At 44.5% G+C, this 16192-nt stretch overlaps 1 protein-coding gene across 7 annotated transcripts in view; it reads right to left on the bottom strand.

Annotated features, from left to right (window-relative positions):
• The window catches only part of STAT6 (signal transducer and activator of transcription 6), a 331337-nt gene that overhangs the window by 229276 nt on the left and 85869 nt on the right, over positions 1-16192 (bottom strand). The gene's annotated exons all lie outside the window — the stretch shown is intronic.

Here is a 16192-nt window from a genome sequence, read left to right as displayed (position 1 = left end):
TGTTGGATGATCCTCTCTATGAAGGAGCTTATATCAAATTTCTTTAGTCATTAATAAGAAATAATATTGAGAGGAATTTCTTCCAGTTTGAAGAAATATTCTATCCCCAGATTACAAGAACGGCAATGGGGTCTAATGTGGCGATAGTTCAGGCAAATATCTATTTGCATATATGTATTTGCATATTTATGAAATCACACATATCGTGAAACCTTATGGGAAAAGCATAAAATTGTAACAAAGACATTTTCCTCATTTGGACCAGGACTCAATTACTTATTCTACTTAACTTACATTTTAACATAGGACCTATAACTCAATTTTTTGGATACACTGTACAATAAATCTACAGACAGATAAACGCTTTACATAGTTCAACTTTCCATGCAAGATCATTAAAATCAGGTGAACTGTGCTCAGTTTTTAAGAGTTATTCAAAACAATTCAGGCATGTAATATTATGCAGGACAAATAAAGGAGATAAAACAGGGATATAATGGAAAGCATATAGTAGCAAGTATGGAGAGATCTCTGAGGCATTCTCATGCAGAGCTTGAACCACAACTCCTTACTTCACGTTTAGGTCATGCTACAACTGCTTCTGTCATTGCAACACATTAGTCTTTTTAGTGACAATACTTTGTCAATTGAATTGACCTTGAAACTATAGATAGCAATAAAAGCCTTACATGTATATCCAAGGCCAGTTGAAGGGCACTGGATGTTCTAGATGTTCTTAATCCTTCAGACACCCATCCCTAAAGATGTTTCCACCCATCAAGACCTCAGCAGACCAAGCTGGGGTGTGGAGGGTGGCAGGCAGATGAGGGGGCTGTCAGAGTTACTGCTGCTGGCTGCTGCTCCTCGGTAATAGGAGTAAGCAGTGAGTGTGGTTGTGCATTCCTCTTTATACCTTTGTCTGCTAATAGCCCATGTTACCTTTGCCATTGTCACCACAATATCTCTAAATGGCTCCCCTTATAGGCAAGCACTTTGTGCTGAACTCATCTGCAGTTAATCAGACCCTACTTCCTCCCAACTTCTCCCTTCTCTCTTCTCCACTGCATGCACACCTCTAACTCACCACTTCAATCTGTCTCTCTCCCCTGGCAAATTTCCATCCTCCTTTAAATATGTGCTCATCTCACCAATTCTAAGGAAACCATCTCTTAGTCCAGCCTCTATCTCTAAGTACCACCCTATTACTCTCCTTCCCTTTGCCTCCAAACTACTTGAGCAATTAGTGTATAAACGCCTGTCTCACTTTCTCACCTCTCATTCCATTCTCAACTCTCTGCAATCAGGCTTCTGTCCCCAACATTCCACTGAAACTGCTTACACAAACATAATCTAGTTACTGCAGTCTAAGGGTCATTTCTCCATACTCATTCTCCTGGACCTCTCTGCTGCTTTTGACACTGTTGATTACTCTCTTCTCCTAAACACCATTCACTTCTTCGTGACACAGTTCTTTCCTGGTTCGCATCTTACCTATCAAACAGCTCATTTAGAGTTTCTATGGCACACCCTCCCCTCCACTCCCACTATCTGTTGGAATTCTGCAAGGCTCTGTTCTTAGCCTTTTAACCTTGACCCTTTACTTTTTTCACACACCTCTTCTCTTGGAGAACTAATTAGCTCATTCGCCTCCACTACCACCTCTATGGTGATCTCTGATGACTCCCAAATCTATATCTCTTCCCCTGACCTCTCCTCTTCTGTACAGTCATGACCAAAAGTTTTGAGAATAACACAAATATTAATTTTCATAAAGTCTGCTGCCTCAGTTTTTATGATGGCAATTTACATATACTCCAGAATGTCATGAAGAATGATTAGAGGAATTGCAATTAACTTTAAAGTCCCTCTTTGCCATTACAATGAAATTTATCCCAAAACAACATTTGTACTGCATTTCAGCCTTGCCACAAAAGGGCCAGCTGACATCAGCTCAGCGATTCTCTCGTTAACACAGATGAGAGAGTTGACGAGGACAAGGCTGGAGATCACTGTCATACTGATTGAGTTAGAATAACAGACTGAAGGCTTTTAAAGGAGGGTAGTGCTTGAAATCATTGTTCTTCCTCTGTTAATCATGGTTATCCACAAGAATACATGTGCAGTCATCATTGTTTTGCACAAAAAGAATTCACAGGCAAGGATATTGCTGCTAGTAAGATTGCACCTAAATCAACCATTTATCGGATCATCAAGAACTTCTAGGAGAGAGGTTCAATAGTTGTGAAGAAGACTTCAGGGCAAACAAGAACGTACAGCAAGTGCCAGGACCGTTTCCTACAGTTGATTCAGCTGCGGGATCGGGGCACCACCAGTCAGAGCTTGCTCGGGTATGGCAGCAGGCAGGTGTGTGTGCATCTGCACGCACAGTGAGGCGATGACATTTTTGGAGGATAGCCAGCAAAGAAGCCACTTCTCTCCAGGAAAAAAAATCAGGGATAGACTGCAAAAGGTACAGGGATTGGACTGCTGAGGACTGGGGTAAAGTCATTTTCTCTGATCAATCCCCTTTCACATTGTTTGGGGCAACTGGAAAAACACTTGTCTGGAGAAGGAAAAGTGAGGGCTACCATTAGTACTGTATCATGCCAACAGTAAAGCATCCTGAGACCATTCATGTGTGTGGTTGCTTCTCAGACAGGGGAGTGGGCGCACTCATAATTTTCAAATGGAAAAAGCCAGGCGCTGGGAAGGTTCTATAACTTTCATATGATTAACATACCCTCCAATGAGGAGAGGCAGATAGTATCCAACCAGATAAAATATAACAATGTTTATTGTATCAAAGACGAAATAATTCCTTACAATTCAAATGAAGGAAATAACACCAATCAAAGGTGCTTCCTATTACACCAACACCTGATGTTATACAAAAAAACATATACTGGTAAGGAAAATAAAAAAGACATTACTGCCCGGGCAATAAACAATAAAAAGACAACACTGCTTGTTGATCTGAAAATATGTATAGAAATCCAAATGTCTTCCAATAAAAGTAGTATGTATCAATGCCAAAAATATGTAAAAAGTAGAATAAAAATAAAATTGAAATTAAAAATAAAAATTAAAAATGACAAATTGAAATAAAAATACAGCCAGAAAATACATGCATGCAAAAAATTCCAAAATGGATAGTCCTCCACAAACGATGAATTCTCTGAGGGAGATATATATCCACCTATAGTCTCTTAATACACATCAATACAATCCATATGCGACGGAAATGGAGCAATAACAAATTCAGGTCAGGGAGAGGTTATCTGAAATGTTCTTACCCTTGTAGGGCTCTCCTTGTGAGTCGTGATCACCAGCTATCCGACTGTAAGACCAATCGTCCGATAGGTGCTGTAGAACACTGACTCCGCTCGTTGCACAAGTATCCTGAATGGACCCGTCCCGCCAGTCCGGAAGTTAGTGAACAAGTCAATATCGATTCCGCCACACATTAGCTTGATAAATGTTAGAATGAAGATATCTCTCTCCTTATGATTCTAAGACACCAATGTGTCAGAAATACGGGAAACAAGCTGACACGTTTCGTCACATAAGGCTCGGGACTTTTTCAAAGCTGATTCCCAAGTAACTAATGTTCTGTATTTAAAGATCCACTGGGTGTGGTTTCAATTATAACAATCTTGATCTTAAAGTAAACATCCCCATTTTATTCCAATCACAGAAGACATGTCGTGTGATTCACGAGGCTGAAGTTAGCTTCTTATTCGGCCAGCTTCTTATTCGTTTCTATTTCGTGCTCCAGCTTCTTATTCAGAAAAGCTTATTTTTAATGGATTAAATCAATTTGGATCACTGATTTCACATCAAATTAACACTACAGGGGGTCCCTTATACAAAATGCATTAGTATTTTGCCTAACCCAACATGGTTATGGGCATGAAATCAGGGGGCAAAGTGGGTAAAGTCACCATATTTTATCATTTTGAATAAGTAGCTGCAGATTTGCAAGTGTTAAATGCCGTTGGGCCTGCAATTTGACAGTGGGAATCAACACAGGGTGGTCAGTTACATATAAAACATCTGTCTTTTGCCTGGCCCAACGCTGTTTTGGGCATGCAATCAGGTGGCAAAGTGGGCATAGATAGCATTTTGAGCATTTTGAATAAGTAGCTGCAGTTTTTCACGGCTTAAATGCCGTTGGGCCAGCAATTTAACAGTGGGAATCAACACAGGGTGGTCAGTTACATATAAAACATCTGTCTTTTGCCTGGCCCAACGCTGCTTTGGGCATGCAATCAGGTGGCAAAGTGGGCACAGATAGCATTTTGAGCATTTTGAATAAGTAGCTGCAGTTTTTCACAGCTTAAATGCCGTTGGGCCAGCAATTTAACAGTGGGAATCAACACAGGGTGGTCAGTTACATATAAAACATCTGTCTTTTCCCTGGCCCAACGCTGTTTTGGGCATGCAATCAGGTGGCAAAGTGGGCACAGATAGCATTTTGAGCATTTTGAATAAGTAGCTGCAGTTTTGCAAGTGTTGATGTTTTTATTAAAAAATTGCAACAAAAATAAATCCAGTATCACTTTGTCCAAGATAAAATAGACTATGTACATTATCCAAAGGGTAAAAAGGACCACTATGAACAAAAACTTTACACACCCAATTCTACTACAATCCCATCACAAAACAACTAATACACCACTTCACAAATATAAAAAAAAGACAAAAAAACACAAAACAAATCAAAAACTTCCATGAGAGAAACATGCTAACCCTTGCACAATACTTTCCATTACCACAACCCCACCACCAATCTATAATACCACCCACACATCCTTTACTGTCAGGTAATGAAAGCAAACTTTAAATGTATGTAAACCTTACTAAAAAAAAAAAAAAAAAGTTTTCCACAAAATCTAATAGTGATAAAACAGGATAGATAGCCAAGAATGGAGAGACTGCAGGTGTTATCTACCACTTAGGGAGGTCTCAGCCCCCGCCAAAGTCTACCCCAGCTTGCAGCATCCACCCGGCCCCTCTCCATTTCCCTTATTTTCCAAACCTCGCGCAGAATACTATCCACCACCTCACTACAGGGAAGGATTTTGCCCCTAATGGACACTAAACACCGTGCGCTCCATGTGTAAAACCTAACAACTACGCTAACTAAAAAACGAGTGCTTAAATCAAAATCCCCACACCTTTTCAGCGCTCCATACACCCACTCAGGGTAACTAAGCCCCGAAAGACACGGAAGGCCTAAGGCGTGGGACACTCCCTTGTAAACCTCTATATTAAAAGGACACTGAAGCAAGAAGTGGTCCATTGTCTCCACCTCCCCATGACATTCCTCCCGTGGACAACCACGATCATCGACACCCCTATGCTTCAGGTTCCCCTTAACAAAGAGCCTCCCGTGAAATGCAAGCCAAGTGAGATCTCTAAACTTCGGAGGAATCCGCTTGGAATTCACCAAAGACAGACCCTTCGAGCTCATATCACCTGGGCAATCCTTTAGTAACAGGGGCACATCAAAGTGAGTACGCAAAATCCTCCTCTCCAACACCCTTCTAGAGGAGTTTTTTGCCTCACCCACCTCAATCTGCCATTTCCTTGTCACCCTTAAACCCTGAACCACATAGGCCGGGAGGTATCCATGCTTAACTCGAAGACTCTTTACGGGACCCCCATCCAACCATGCATTGAGAAAGGGGTGCACCCAAACACGAAAGCCAGCTACCCACCGAGGGGGAGACTCCAAAAAGAGACTCCCGAGATGAAGCTTCAAAAAGGCAGTACTAAAGAACAGCACTGGGTTTACCATTCCCAGGCCACCTTCATCCTTCGGTTTGTAGGTCACATTCCTCTTGATGAGGTTCAACTTGTTCCCCCATAACAACTGAAAGAACAAGGAACTGACCTTGACCCTCAATGATTCTAGCAACAGACATATGTAACTGACGTATAAAAAAACTGGGATCAAGTAAGTCTTGATCAAATCAATCCGTTCTCTGTAGGGCAGCTTCCACTTCTTCCAATTATCCACCTTAGAGGCGGCATCTGCCAGTTTCAATTCCCAATTTCGCTGGGCATAATCACCCGAACCAAATAGAATGCCTAAGATTTTAACCTCTTGACTGGCCTGAGGGAGTGCATCCGGAAGGACAAACTGCCGTCCTTCCTCCTCTAACCAGAGAACTTCACTCTTTTCTTGGTTTATCTCTGAGCCCGAAGCCTCAGAATATTCGCAGATTAGATTTTCAATGCCACGCGCCTCGGCCATGTCTGACAAGACTACTGTGACATCATCAGCGTAGGCCGCTACCTTCAAGGGAACATCCACAGCCAGCTGCACTCCCCTCACTGCACTGTTCTCAATCCTCCTGATAAAAGGATCAATCGCAAATACATAGAGGAGAGGGCTCAAGGGACAACCTTGTCTGACTCCAGATGACACCGCAAAAGTAGGACCCACCCAACCATTTACAAGAGGGAAGCTCTCGACCTGCCTATAAATGGTACGCAGCCAATCAACCAACCTCACTGGCAGACCGTACCTCTCAAGAAGTGCCCACAGATATTCATGATTGACACGATCAAACGCCTTAGATTGATCCAGCGCCAGAAGGTACTTACCCCACTTCTCAGCCCTGCACCGCTCCACAGCCTCCCGGACGCCAAGGACAGCATTAAAGATGCTTCGACCCTTCACCGTACAGTGCTGAGAAGTGGAAAGCAACAGGTCTGATACTTCCATAATCCTGTTAAAAATGACCTTTGCCAGAATCTTTCTATCAGAATTGAGAAGAGCGATGGGGCGCCAATTCTCAATCCTGGATGGGTCTTTCCCCTTGGATAGCAAAATAAGGGCGGACTGCCTCATGGAGGGAGGGAGTAACCCTCTACCCAAGCTCTCATTAAAAACCTCCACTAGGTGTGGGGCCAGGAGGTCCACAAAGGCTTTATAAAATTCGGAAGTTAAACCATCCGGACCTGGGGATTTCTTATTTGATAAACTATTAATCGCCCTCCTGACCTCGTCCACTATTATCTCAGAATCCAAGGGATCAAGAGAAGCCTGATGGTCACCAAGCCCAGACACACCCCTCAGAAACCATTCCATCTTCTCTCTGATAAGTACCTTCCCAGACAAAAGGCCAGAGTAGAAGGAGTGCACGACTGACAAGATACCCTCTTGGTCTTTCCGGAGGACCCCTCTGTCATCGCGCAGTTCCCTCACCTCCTTCGCATCAACCGAACTCTTACAGTTAAGGTAGGGATCCGGAGAGTGGTACTTACCGTAGTCCCTTTCCAAAACCAAAGAGGCATAACGGTCATACTGGCACTCTTTTATCTGGGATTTTACCCGGGAGATTTCCCCACTATCTCCACCCTCAGAAATCAGGAAATCGAGTTTCCGCCTCAAGGCATGGCAGACGTTCTTTTTTATCCAATTCCTCTGAACTATAAGTTCCCTAAAGAACCTCCGAGTTCTTCCTTTGAATTCCTCCCACCACTCTGGCCTAGCCCAACCTGTGTCTAAAAGTGTTTCTTGGGTTTCAAGGAAGTCCCTAAAGGATTGTCTAACCTCCTCATCATCCAGAAGGCTGGAGTTTAGACGCCACAGGCCTCTGCCTTTCTGAGGGGTGTCTGAAGTGTTCAAAGATACGCAAAGACAAACGTGATCCGAGAACTCTACCGCCATCAACTTTGGAGTTGATGTGACAGAGCTCCCTTTAACAAAAAACCTATCTATTCTTGACCTACTTCTACCTCTAGAAAAGGTGAACCCCGTGAGGTCTGGAGAGTGACGAATATGCACATCTACCAGCCCAGCCTGACTTACCATATTAACTAAAAAGCCGGCATCATAGCCCAGCGATGTCCACGAGCCTTCCCTATCCTCTGGCCTAACAATGGTGTTAAAATCACCCCCGAAGACAATCTGCCGGGCCGTAAAAAGGTAAGGTTTCATTTCCCTGAAAAGGCATTTCCTGCCCCGTTGGGTCTGTGAACCATAAATATTTATCAACCTCAGGACCTGCCCCCTCAGGGAAACATCCATAACCATACATCTGCCCATGCTTATTTCTATAATCCGCTGAATGGTTACCATGCCAGTAAAAAGGACTGCCACTCCACCGTACGGCTCGGCCGCAAGAGACCAATAGGAGGGACCTCTCCTCCACTCCCGTTTGCATTTGTGGAGGTCCGCGAGGCGCCCAATCCTAGTCTCTTGCAAAAACAAAAAATCAACCTCAAGCGTGTTGAAAAAATCAAAGGCCAAATAACGAGCTCGATCGGAACGCACAGATGCCACATTAATGGTGGCAAACTGTATGGGTTGGGGAGCCATCATTAAAGATTATAGGCATGGGCATTGCCTTCATTACCTCTCAGCATTATATTACCTAACACCTATAAGACCCTTGACCCTATCCCCGGATCCTGTACACCATCACTTCTGGCCAGAGAATCTTCTGACCGAACCACACCGTCAATCCCAGAAATTGTCCCCCCGGGGTCCTCCCCTTCTGGATATATTTCCTCCCCCTCCCTCCCTGATTCCATCACATCATCCTCCCTATCCCCCCGATTCCCTACACCTGAACTACGAACTACCTCAAAGATGGTGTTAGTAGCCTCAGAAACCTTAGTAGGTTCCCCACCTACTTGAATTACAGACTTGCGAGGAAATTTTACACCCACAATATTGATCTCCCCACAATTCTCACCCCCTGCTGCACCACCTGTTCCGACCTCAGTACCCACCACCTTTTGAACAAAGGGATCAGCCTGCCTAACCCTAACCTTTGCCCTAGTTCTCTGCACTTTGGGCCTCAGGATCAGCTCTTCACCAGCAGTACACACAATTTCCCTATCCTCTTCATCACTAGACAGGGACAAAAATCTGTTGGCCAAAACAACTGGTTCAGGAGAACTTGGACTCGCCCTACCCCCTTTCCGCTTTCTTACCAGCTTCCACCTTTTTCCATATCCTCCTCCCCACCTTCCTTACTAGTACTAGGCTGGGCTGAGCTCACCTTTGACCTTGGCTTAGGCTGCGGTTTCTCATTCTGTAGCTGAATAGACATCCCATACCTAGGTCTTGGCTGAGGCTTAGATTGGAATAAACCCTGTTTCCTAGGTTTTGCCTTAGGAGGCCTCCTCTCTTCTCTCTCCACCTCCTCAGCCCTTTCCGCCATCTCAGCATCGGATTCCCTATTGTGGTGTGCGCGGGGACAGTTGGTGAAAGAATGTCCCACTTCACCACACAGGTTACATCTGATTACTTTACAACCTTTTGCTGTATGTCCAAGCTCTTGGCAATGCGCACACCTAACAAAATCACAATCCCTGCTAAAATGGCGGAAAGAACCGCAGCGATAACATGTCCGGGGCTGGCCCGGATAGAAGCACTGGATTCTGTCCCTGCCTATATAGGCTGCAGATGGAAGGTGTACTGGTCCAGAATCCAGTTGCCTCAGGCTAATAACAGCCATCCAGGCCCCACCCCAGACGTGCCTCTCTGAATCTGGAACCTTAACTAGAGGAGATTCCATTACTGCATACCGTTTTACCCAATAGGAAAGATCTTCCACTAATAAGGATTCGTTGCGTACTAATATAGTCATTCTGATGTTATTCTGCTTGGTAATGGCTGAAGCCTCATAATCCACCCAAGGGGACACATTCTTGACACTCCCCCATCGTGCCCAGAAATTCTGGAGGCCATATGGGGTCTCAAAACTTAGGTCATACTCAGCTGTCCCCACTGGGTGAATACAGGCAAAGAGATCCTTGGCCACAAATCCCAATCCAAATACGTGGTCGAGAAAAGTACCCCTATCTGGTGGGGAACCCTCCCCTTTCCATTTCAGTTGGACTACATTCCTTCTATTTGGTGATCCTCCCAAATTTGGCTGTGCTGGGGCTGATTTTGCCCCCCCCAGAATTCTGGCATATGAAATGTATGGCTGCTTTTCCTGACCTCCCCTTCCCCCATCGTTAACCCCTTCACTCCTTATTTCTCCACTCTTACTCTTATTCCCCTCCCTAGCCTTTGTTTCCTGCTCATTTTCCAAAGAAAAAAGCCAATAAGTAATTTCAGATTCCTTAACAGAAACACCCATTTCCAACAGGCTATCAGTCACTTTTTTTACTTTCGTTAGCACATCCCAGTCTGCTTTTAACTTGTCTCTGGCTGCTAGGCAGTCCTTGGTCACCATACGAATTAAATTACTTCTCAAACTGAGGTTAGACAAATTAGCATCATTTCCACCAGGCATGATATCACTTTTTGCAACATTTTCACCAGAAGCAGTCTCCATTTGCACAAGACTGCCTGAGTCTCCTGCTGCTCGCACACCTATGCCTAGTGCATCTGCCTCATCTCTGTCATGTCCAGGAAAGGGGATGCCAGCCTTCTCACATATTTTTGCAACAGCTGCAGGAAAGTCTACCACAGCCAGCGACATTTCTGCAGACACCCCTGGAATCTTCCTGTACTGCGGCTGCAGATCACCCCTTGCAGAATTCTCTGTGGATGTTATCGGCCTAGGAATCCCTTTATTCAGTGGCAGCTGGACTATGGTCTCTGAGACTTCTTGGGATGAAATTGCTGCAGGGATTTTCTCTCTCTCCCTCTGCTGGATGTCCTGTGAATCACATGCTGACTCACTGCTAGGCTCAGTCCCAGACAGGATGAGGTCACGACCTGGAAGTGTTCTCCCTGCTTCATCCATGTTGCCAGATCCAGTTTTCATGCTGCCAGAATCTTCCACAGCTACCCCTGACTGCACAACCGTTTGTATACTGTTTTCCAATAAATGAATTTGTTGTAAAGTCATATTGTCTGTATTTTGTACATAGTCTGAATGAACAGGCAAATTAGGTGGAATTTGTGATCTTTGTGTACTCTGAGAGCTTTGCATGCCTGTCACTGATTCTTCCTCTGCACTTGTAGATTCAGCCTCCTCTGCATTGATCCAGGCACTTAGTAAACGCACTGTTGCTTCTTTATCTTTTTGCACACTCTCCAGTTCTTTTATTTCTTGAGAAAAAACTGCTCTATTTGAGCTAAATGCTTTGTTTCTTTTCTTTTTAAGCAACAGTATCTGCTCCTTTAACTTCTCCACCTCACTTTTGGCTACTTATAGTTTACATTTCACTTCTTCCAATTCCATGGTATCACCCCAGTCACCAGAAGCACCATTCTCCTCATTATTTTCACAGTCAGTGTCCATTACAGAGGCATTCTCTGCTGAAATTGTGGACTCTGTCATGTTGTTATCTTTCTCTTTATACTGCACTGTCTCTCCCAGTATTACATCAGTACCTTTAGCCACCGCAAAATCTTCTGGGGCCTTAACCCCCTTTTTCTTTGCTTGCACAGGCTGAGTTCTTCCTTCAGGTTTTACCTCCCCAGATTTGGGGGGCTTCTTGGAAATCCCTGAAGCACTTTCAGTTCCCTTTTTCTTACCCCGGGTGGGGTAACCACGATCAGGTTCATCACCAGGCCTTATTCCCTGGCTGCTGGTACTCACTGGTGTTTCTGTGAGTAGGCCTGGACTAGGCCCAACAGCCAGGGGACTCTCCCAGGGAGGCTCCCCAGGAGGCTCCATCAAATCTGGGTAGACAGCAAACAATGGTATGGAAGTCAGGAGCTCACAAGCACACCTCTATGCCGTTGGGCCAGCAATTTGACAGTGGGAATCAACACAGGGTGGTCAGTTACATATAAAACATCTGTCTTTTGCCTGGCCCAACGCTGTTTTGGCCATGCAATGAGGTGGCAAAGTGGGCACAGATAGCATTTTGAATAAGTAGCTGCAGTTTTGTAAGTGTTAAATGCCGTTGGGCCAGCAATTTGACAGTGGGAATCAACACAGAGTGGTCAGTTACATATAAAACATCTGTCTTTTGCCTGGCCCAACGCTGTTTTGGGCATGCAATCAGGTGGCAAAGTAGGCACAGATAGCATTTTGAGCATTTTGAATAAGAAGCTGCAGTTTTTCACGGCTTAAACGCCGTTGGGCCAGCAATTTGACAGTGGGAATCAACACAGGGTTGTCAGTTACATATAAAACATCTGTCTTTTGCCTGGCCCAACGCTGTTTTGGGCATGCAATCAGGTGGCAATGTGGGCATAGATAGCATTTTGAATAAGTAGCTGGAGTTTTTCAAGGGTTAAATGGCATTGGGAAATTGTGTGTACTGCTGGTGCAGAGATGGTCCTGAGGCCCAAAGTGCAGAGAACTAGGGCAAAGGTTGGGGTTAGGCAGGCTGAACCCTTTGTTCAAAAGGTGGTGGGTGCTGAGGTTGGAACAGGTGGTGTAGCAGGGGGTGAGAATTGTGGGGAGATCAATATTGTGGGTGTAAAATTTCCACTCAAGTCTGTAATTCAAGTAGGTGGGGAGCCTACTAAGGTTTTTGAGGATACTGACACTATGTTTTAGGTAGTTCGTAGTTCAGGTGGAAATAATCAAGTGGATAGGGAGCAGGATAGGAGGGAGGTGGGTGGGATGGAACCAGGGGGGGAGGGGGAGGAAATATATCCAGAAGGGGGGGACAATTCCTGGGATTGACCGTGTGGTTCGGTCAGAAGAGTCTTTGGCCAGAAGTGATGGTATACAGGATCCGGGGATAGGGTCAAAGGCCTTATAGCTGTTAGGTAATATAATGCTGAGAGGTAATGCCCATGCCTATAATCTTTAATGATGGCTCTCCAACCCATACAGTTTGCCACCATTAATGTGGCATCTGTGCGTTCCGATCAAGCTCGTTATTTGGCCCTTGATTTTTTCAACATGCTTGAGGTTGATTTTTTGATTTTGCAAGAGACTAGGGTTGGGCGCCTCGCGGATCTCCACAAATGCAAATGGGAGGGCAAGCGAGGTCCCTCCTATTGGTCTCTTGCGGCCGAGCATCTTTAATGCTGTCCTTGACGTTCGGGAGGCCGTGGAGCTGTGCAGGGCTGAGAAGTGGGGTGAGTACCTTCTGGCGCTGGATCAATCTAAGGCGTTTGATTGTGTCAATCATGAATATCTGTGGGCACTTCTTGAGAGGTATGGTCTGCCAGTGAGGTTGGTTGATTGGATACGTACCATTTATAGACAGGCCGAGAGCTTCCCTCTTGTAAATGGTTGGGTGGGTCCTACTTTTGCGGTGTCATCTGGAGTCAGACAAGGTTGTCCCTTGAGCCCTCTCCTCTATGTATTTGCGATTGATCCTTTTATCAGGAGGATTGAGAACGGTGCAGTGAGGGGAGTGCAGCTGGCTGTGGATGTTCCCTTGAAGGTAGCGGCCTACGCTGATGATGTCACAGTAGTCTTGTCAGACATGGCCGAGGCGCGTGGCATTGAAAATCTAATCTGCGAATATTCTGAGGCTTCGGGCTCAGAGATAAACCAAGAAAAGAGTGAAGTTCTCTGGTTAGGGGAGGAAGGACGGCAATTTGTCCTTCCGGATGCGCTCCCTCAGGCCAGTCAAGAGGTTAAAATCTTAGGCATTCTATTTGGTTCGGGTGATTATGCCCAGCGAAATTGGGAATTGAAACTGGCAGATGCCGCCTCTAAGGTGGATAATTGGAAGAAGTGGAAGCTGCCCTACAGAGAACGGATTGATTTGATCAAGACTTACTTGATCCCAATTTTTTGGTACGTCAGTTGCATATGTCTGTTGTCAGAATCATTAAGGGTCAAGGTCAGTTCCTTGTTCTTTCAGTTGTTATGGGGGAACAAGTTGAACTTCATCAAGAGGAATGTGACCTACAAACCAAAGGATGAAGGTGGCCTGGGAATGGTAGACCCAGTGCTGTTCTTTAGTACTTCTTGAAGCTTCATCTCGGGAGTCTCTTTTTGGAGTCTCCCCCTCTGTGGGTAGCTGGCTTTCATGTGTGGGTGCACCCCTTTCTCAATGCATGGTTGGATGGGGGTCCCGATTTTTTTTTCGAGTTAAGCATGGATACCTCCCGGCCTATGTGGTTCAGGGTTTAAAGGTGACAAGGAAATGGCAGATTGAGGTGGATGATGCAAAAACAAGACAATGGACCACTTCTTGCTTCAGTGTCCTTTTAATATAGAGGTTTACAAGGGAGTGTCCCACGCCTTAGGCCTTCCCTGTCTTTTGGGGCTTAGTTACCCTGAGTGGATGTATGGAGCGCTGAAAAGGTGTGGGGATTTTGATTTAAGCACTCGTTTTTTAGTTAGCGTAGTTGTTAGGTTTTACACATGGAGCGCACGGTGTTTAGTGTCCATTAGGGGCAAAATCCTTCCCTATAGTGAGGTGGTGGATAGTATTCTGCACAAGGTTTAGAAAATAAGGGAAATAGAGAGGTGCTTGGCAGTCTCTCCATTCTTGGCTATCTATCCTGTTTTATCACTATTAGATTTTGTGGAAACCCTTTTTTCTAGTAAGGTTTACATACATTTAAAGTTTGCTTTCATTACCTAACAGTAAAGCATGTGTGGGTGGTATTATAGATTGGTGGCGGGGTTGTGGTAATGCAGAGTATTGTGCTAAGGGTTGGCATGTTTCTCTCGTAAAAAGTTTTTGATTTGATTTGCGTTTTTTTTGTCTTTTTTATATTTGTGAAGTGGTGTATTAATTGTTTTGTGGTGGGATTGTAGTAGATTTGGGTGTGTGGAGGTTTGTTCATATTGGTCCTTTTTACCCTTTGGATAATGTATATAGTCTATTTTATCTTGGACAAAATGATATTGGATTTATTTTTGTTGCAATTTTTAATAAAACCATCAACCCTTGAAAAACTGCAGCTACTTATTCAAAATGCTCAAAATGCTATCTATGCCCACTTTGCCACCTGATTGCATGCCCAAAACAGCGTTGGGCCAGGCAAAAGACAGATGTTTTATATGTAACTGACCACCCTGTGTTGATTCCCACTGTCAAATTGCTGGCCCAATGGCATTTAAGCCGTGAAAAACTGCAGCTACTTATTCAAAATGCTATCTGTGCCCACTTTGCCACCTGATTGCATGCCCAAAACAGCATTGGGCCAGGCAAAAGACAGATGTTTTATATGTAACTGACCACCCTGTGTTGATTCCATCTGTCAAATTGCTGGCCCAACGGCATTTAACACTTGCAAATCTGCAGCTACTTATTCAAAATGCTCAAAATGCTATCTATGCCCACTTTGCCACCTGATTGCATGCCCAAAACAACATTGGGCCAGACAAAAGACAGATGTTTTATATGTAACTGACCACCCTGTGTTGATTGCCATTGTCAAATTGCTGGCCCAACGGCATTTAACACTTGCAAAACTGCAGCTACTTATTCAAAATGCTCAAAATGCTATCTGTGCCCACTTTGCCACCTGATTGCATGCCCAAAACAGCGTTGGGCCAGGCAAAAGACAGATGTTTTATGTGTAACTGACCACCCTGTGTTGATTGCCACTGTCAAATTGCTGGCCCAATGGCATTTAAGCCGTGAAAAATTGCAGCTACTTATTCAAAATGCTCAAAATGCTATCTGTGCCCACTTTGCTACCTGATTGCATGCCCAAAACAGCGTTGGGCCAGTCAAAAGACAGATGTTTTATATGTAACTGACAACCCTGTGTTGATTCCCACTGTCAAATTGCTGGCCCAACGGTATTTAACACTTGCAAATCTGCAGCTACTTATTCAAAATGCTCAAAATGCTATCTATGCCCACTTTGCCACCTGATTGCATGCCCAAAACAGCGTTGGGCCAGGCAAAAGACAGATGTTTTATATGTAACTGACCACCCTGTGTTGATTCCCACTGTCAGATTGCTGGCCCAACGCCATTTAAGCCGTGAAAAACTGCAGCTACTTATTCAAAATGCTCAAAATGCTATCTGTGCCCACTTTGCCACCTGATTTTATGCCCAAAACAGCGTTGGGCCAGGCAAAAGACAGATGTTTTATGTGTAACTGACCACCCTGTGTTGATTCCCACTGTCAAATTGCTGGCCCAACGGCATTTAACACTTGCAAATCTGCAGCTACTTATTTAAAATGATAAAATATGGTGACTTTACCCACTTGGCCCCCTGATTTCATGCCCATAACCATGTTGGGTCAGGCAAAATACTATTGCATTTTGTATAAGGGACCCCCTGTAGTGTTAATTTGATGTGAAATCAGTGATCCAAATTGATTTAATCCATTAAAAATAAGCTTTTCTAAATAAGAAGCTGGAGCACGAATTAGAAACGAAT

Source organism: Mixophyes fleayi, chromosome 2, assembly GCF_038048845.1.
Source record: "Mixophyes fleayi isolate aMixFle1 chromosome 2, aMixFle1.hap1, whole genome shotgun sequence".
Taxonomy (NCBI): Eukaryota; Metazoa; Chordata; class Amphibia; order Anura; family Limnodynastidae; genus Mixophyes; species Mixophyes fleayi.
Note: the sequence above shows the minus strand (reverse complement) of the source record. Positions and strands in the feature narration are given on the sequence as shown.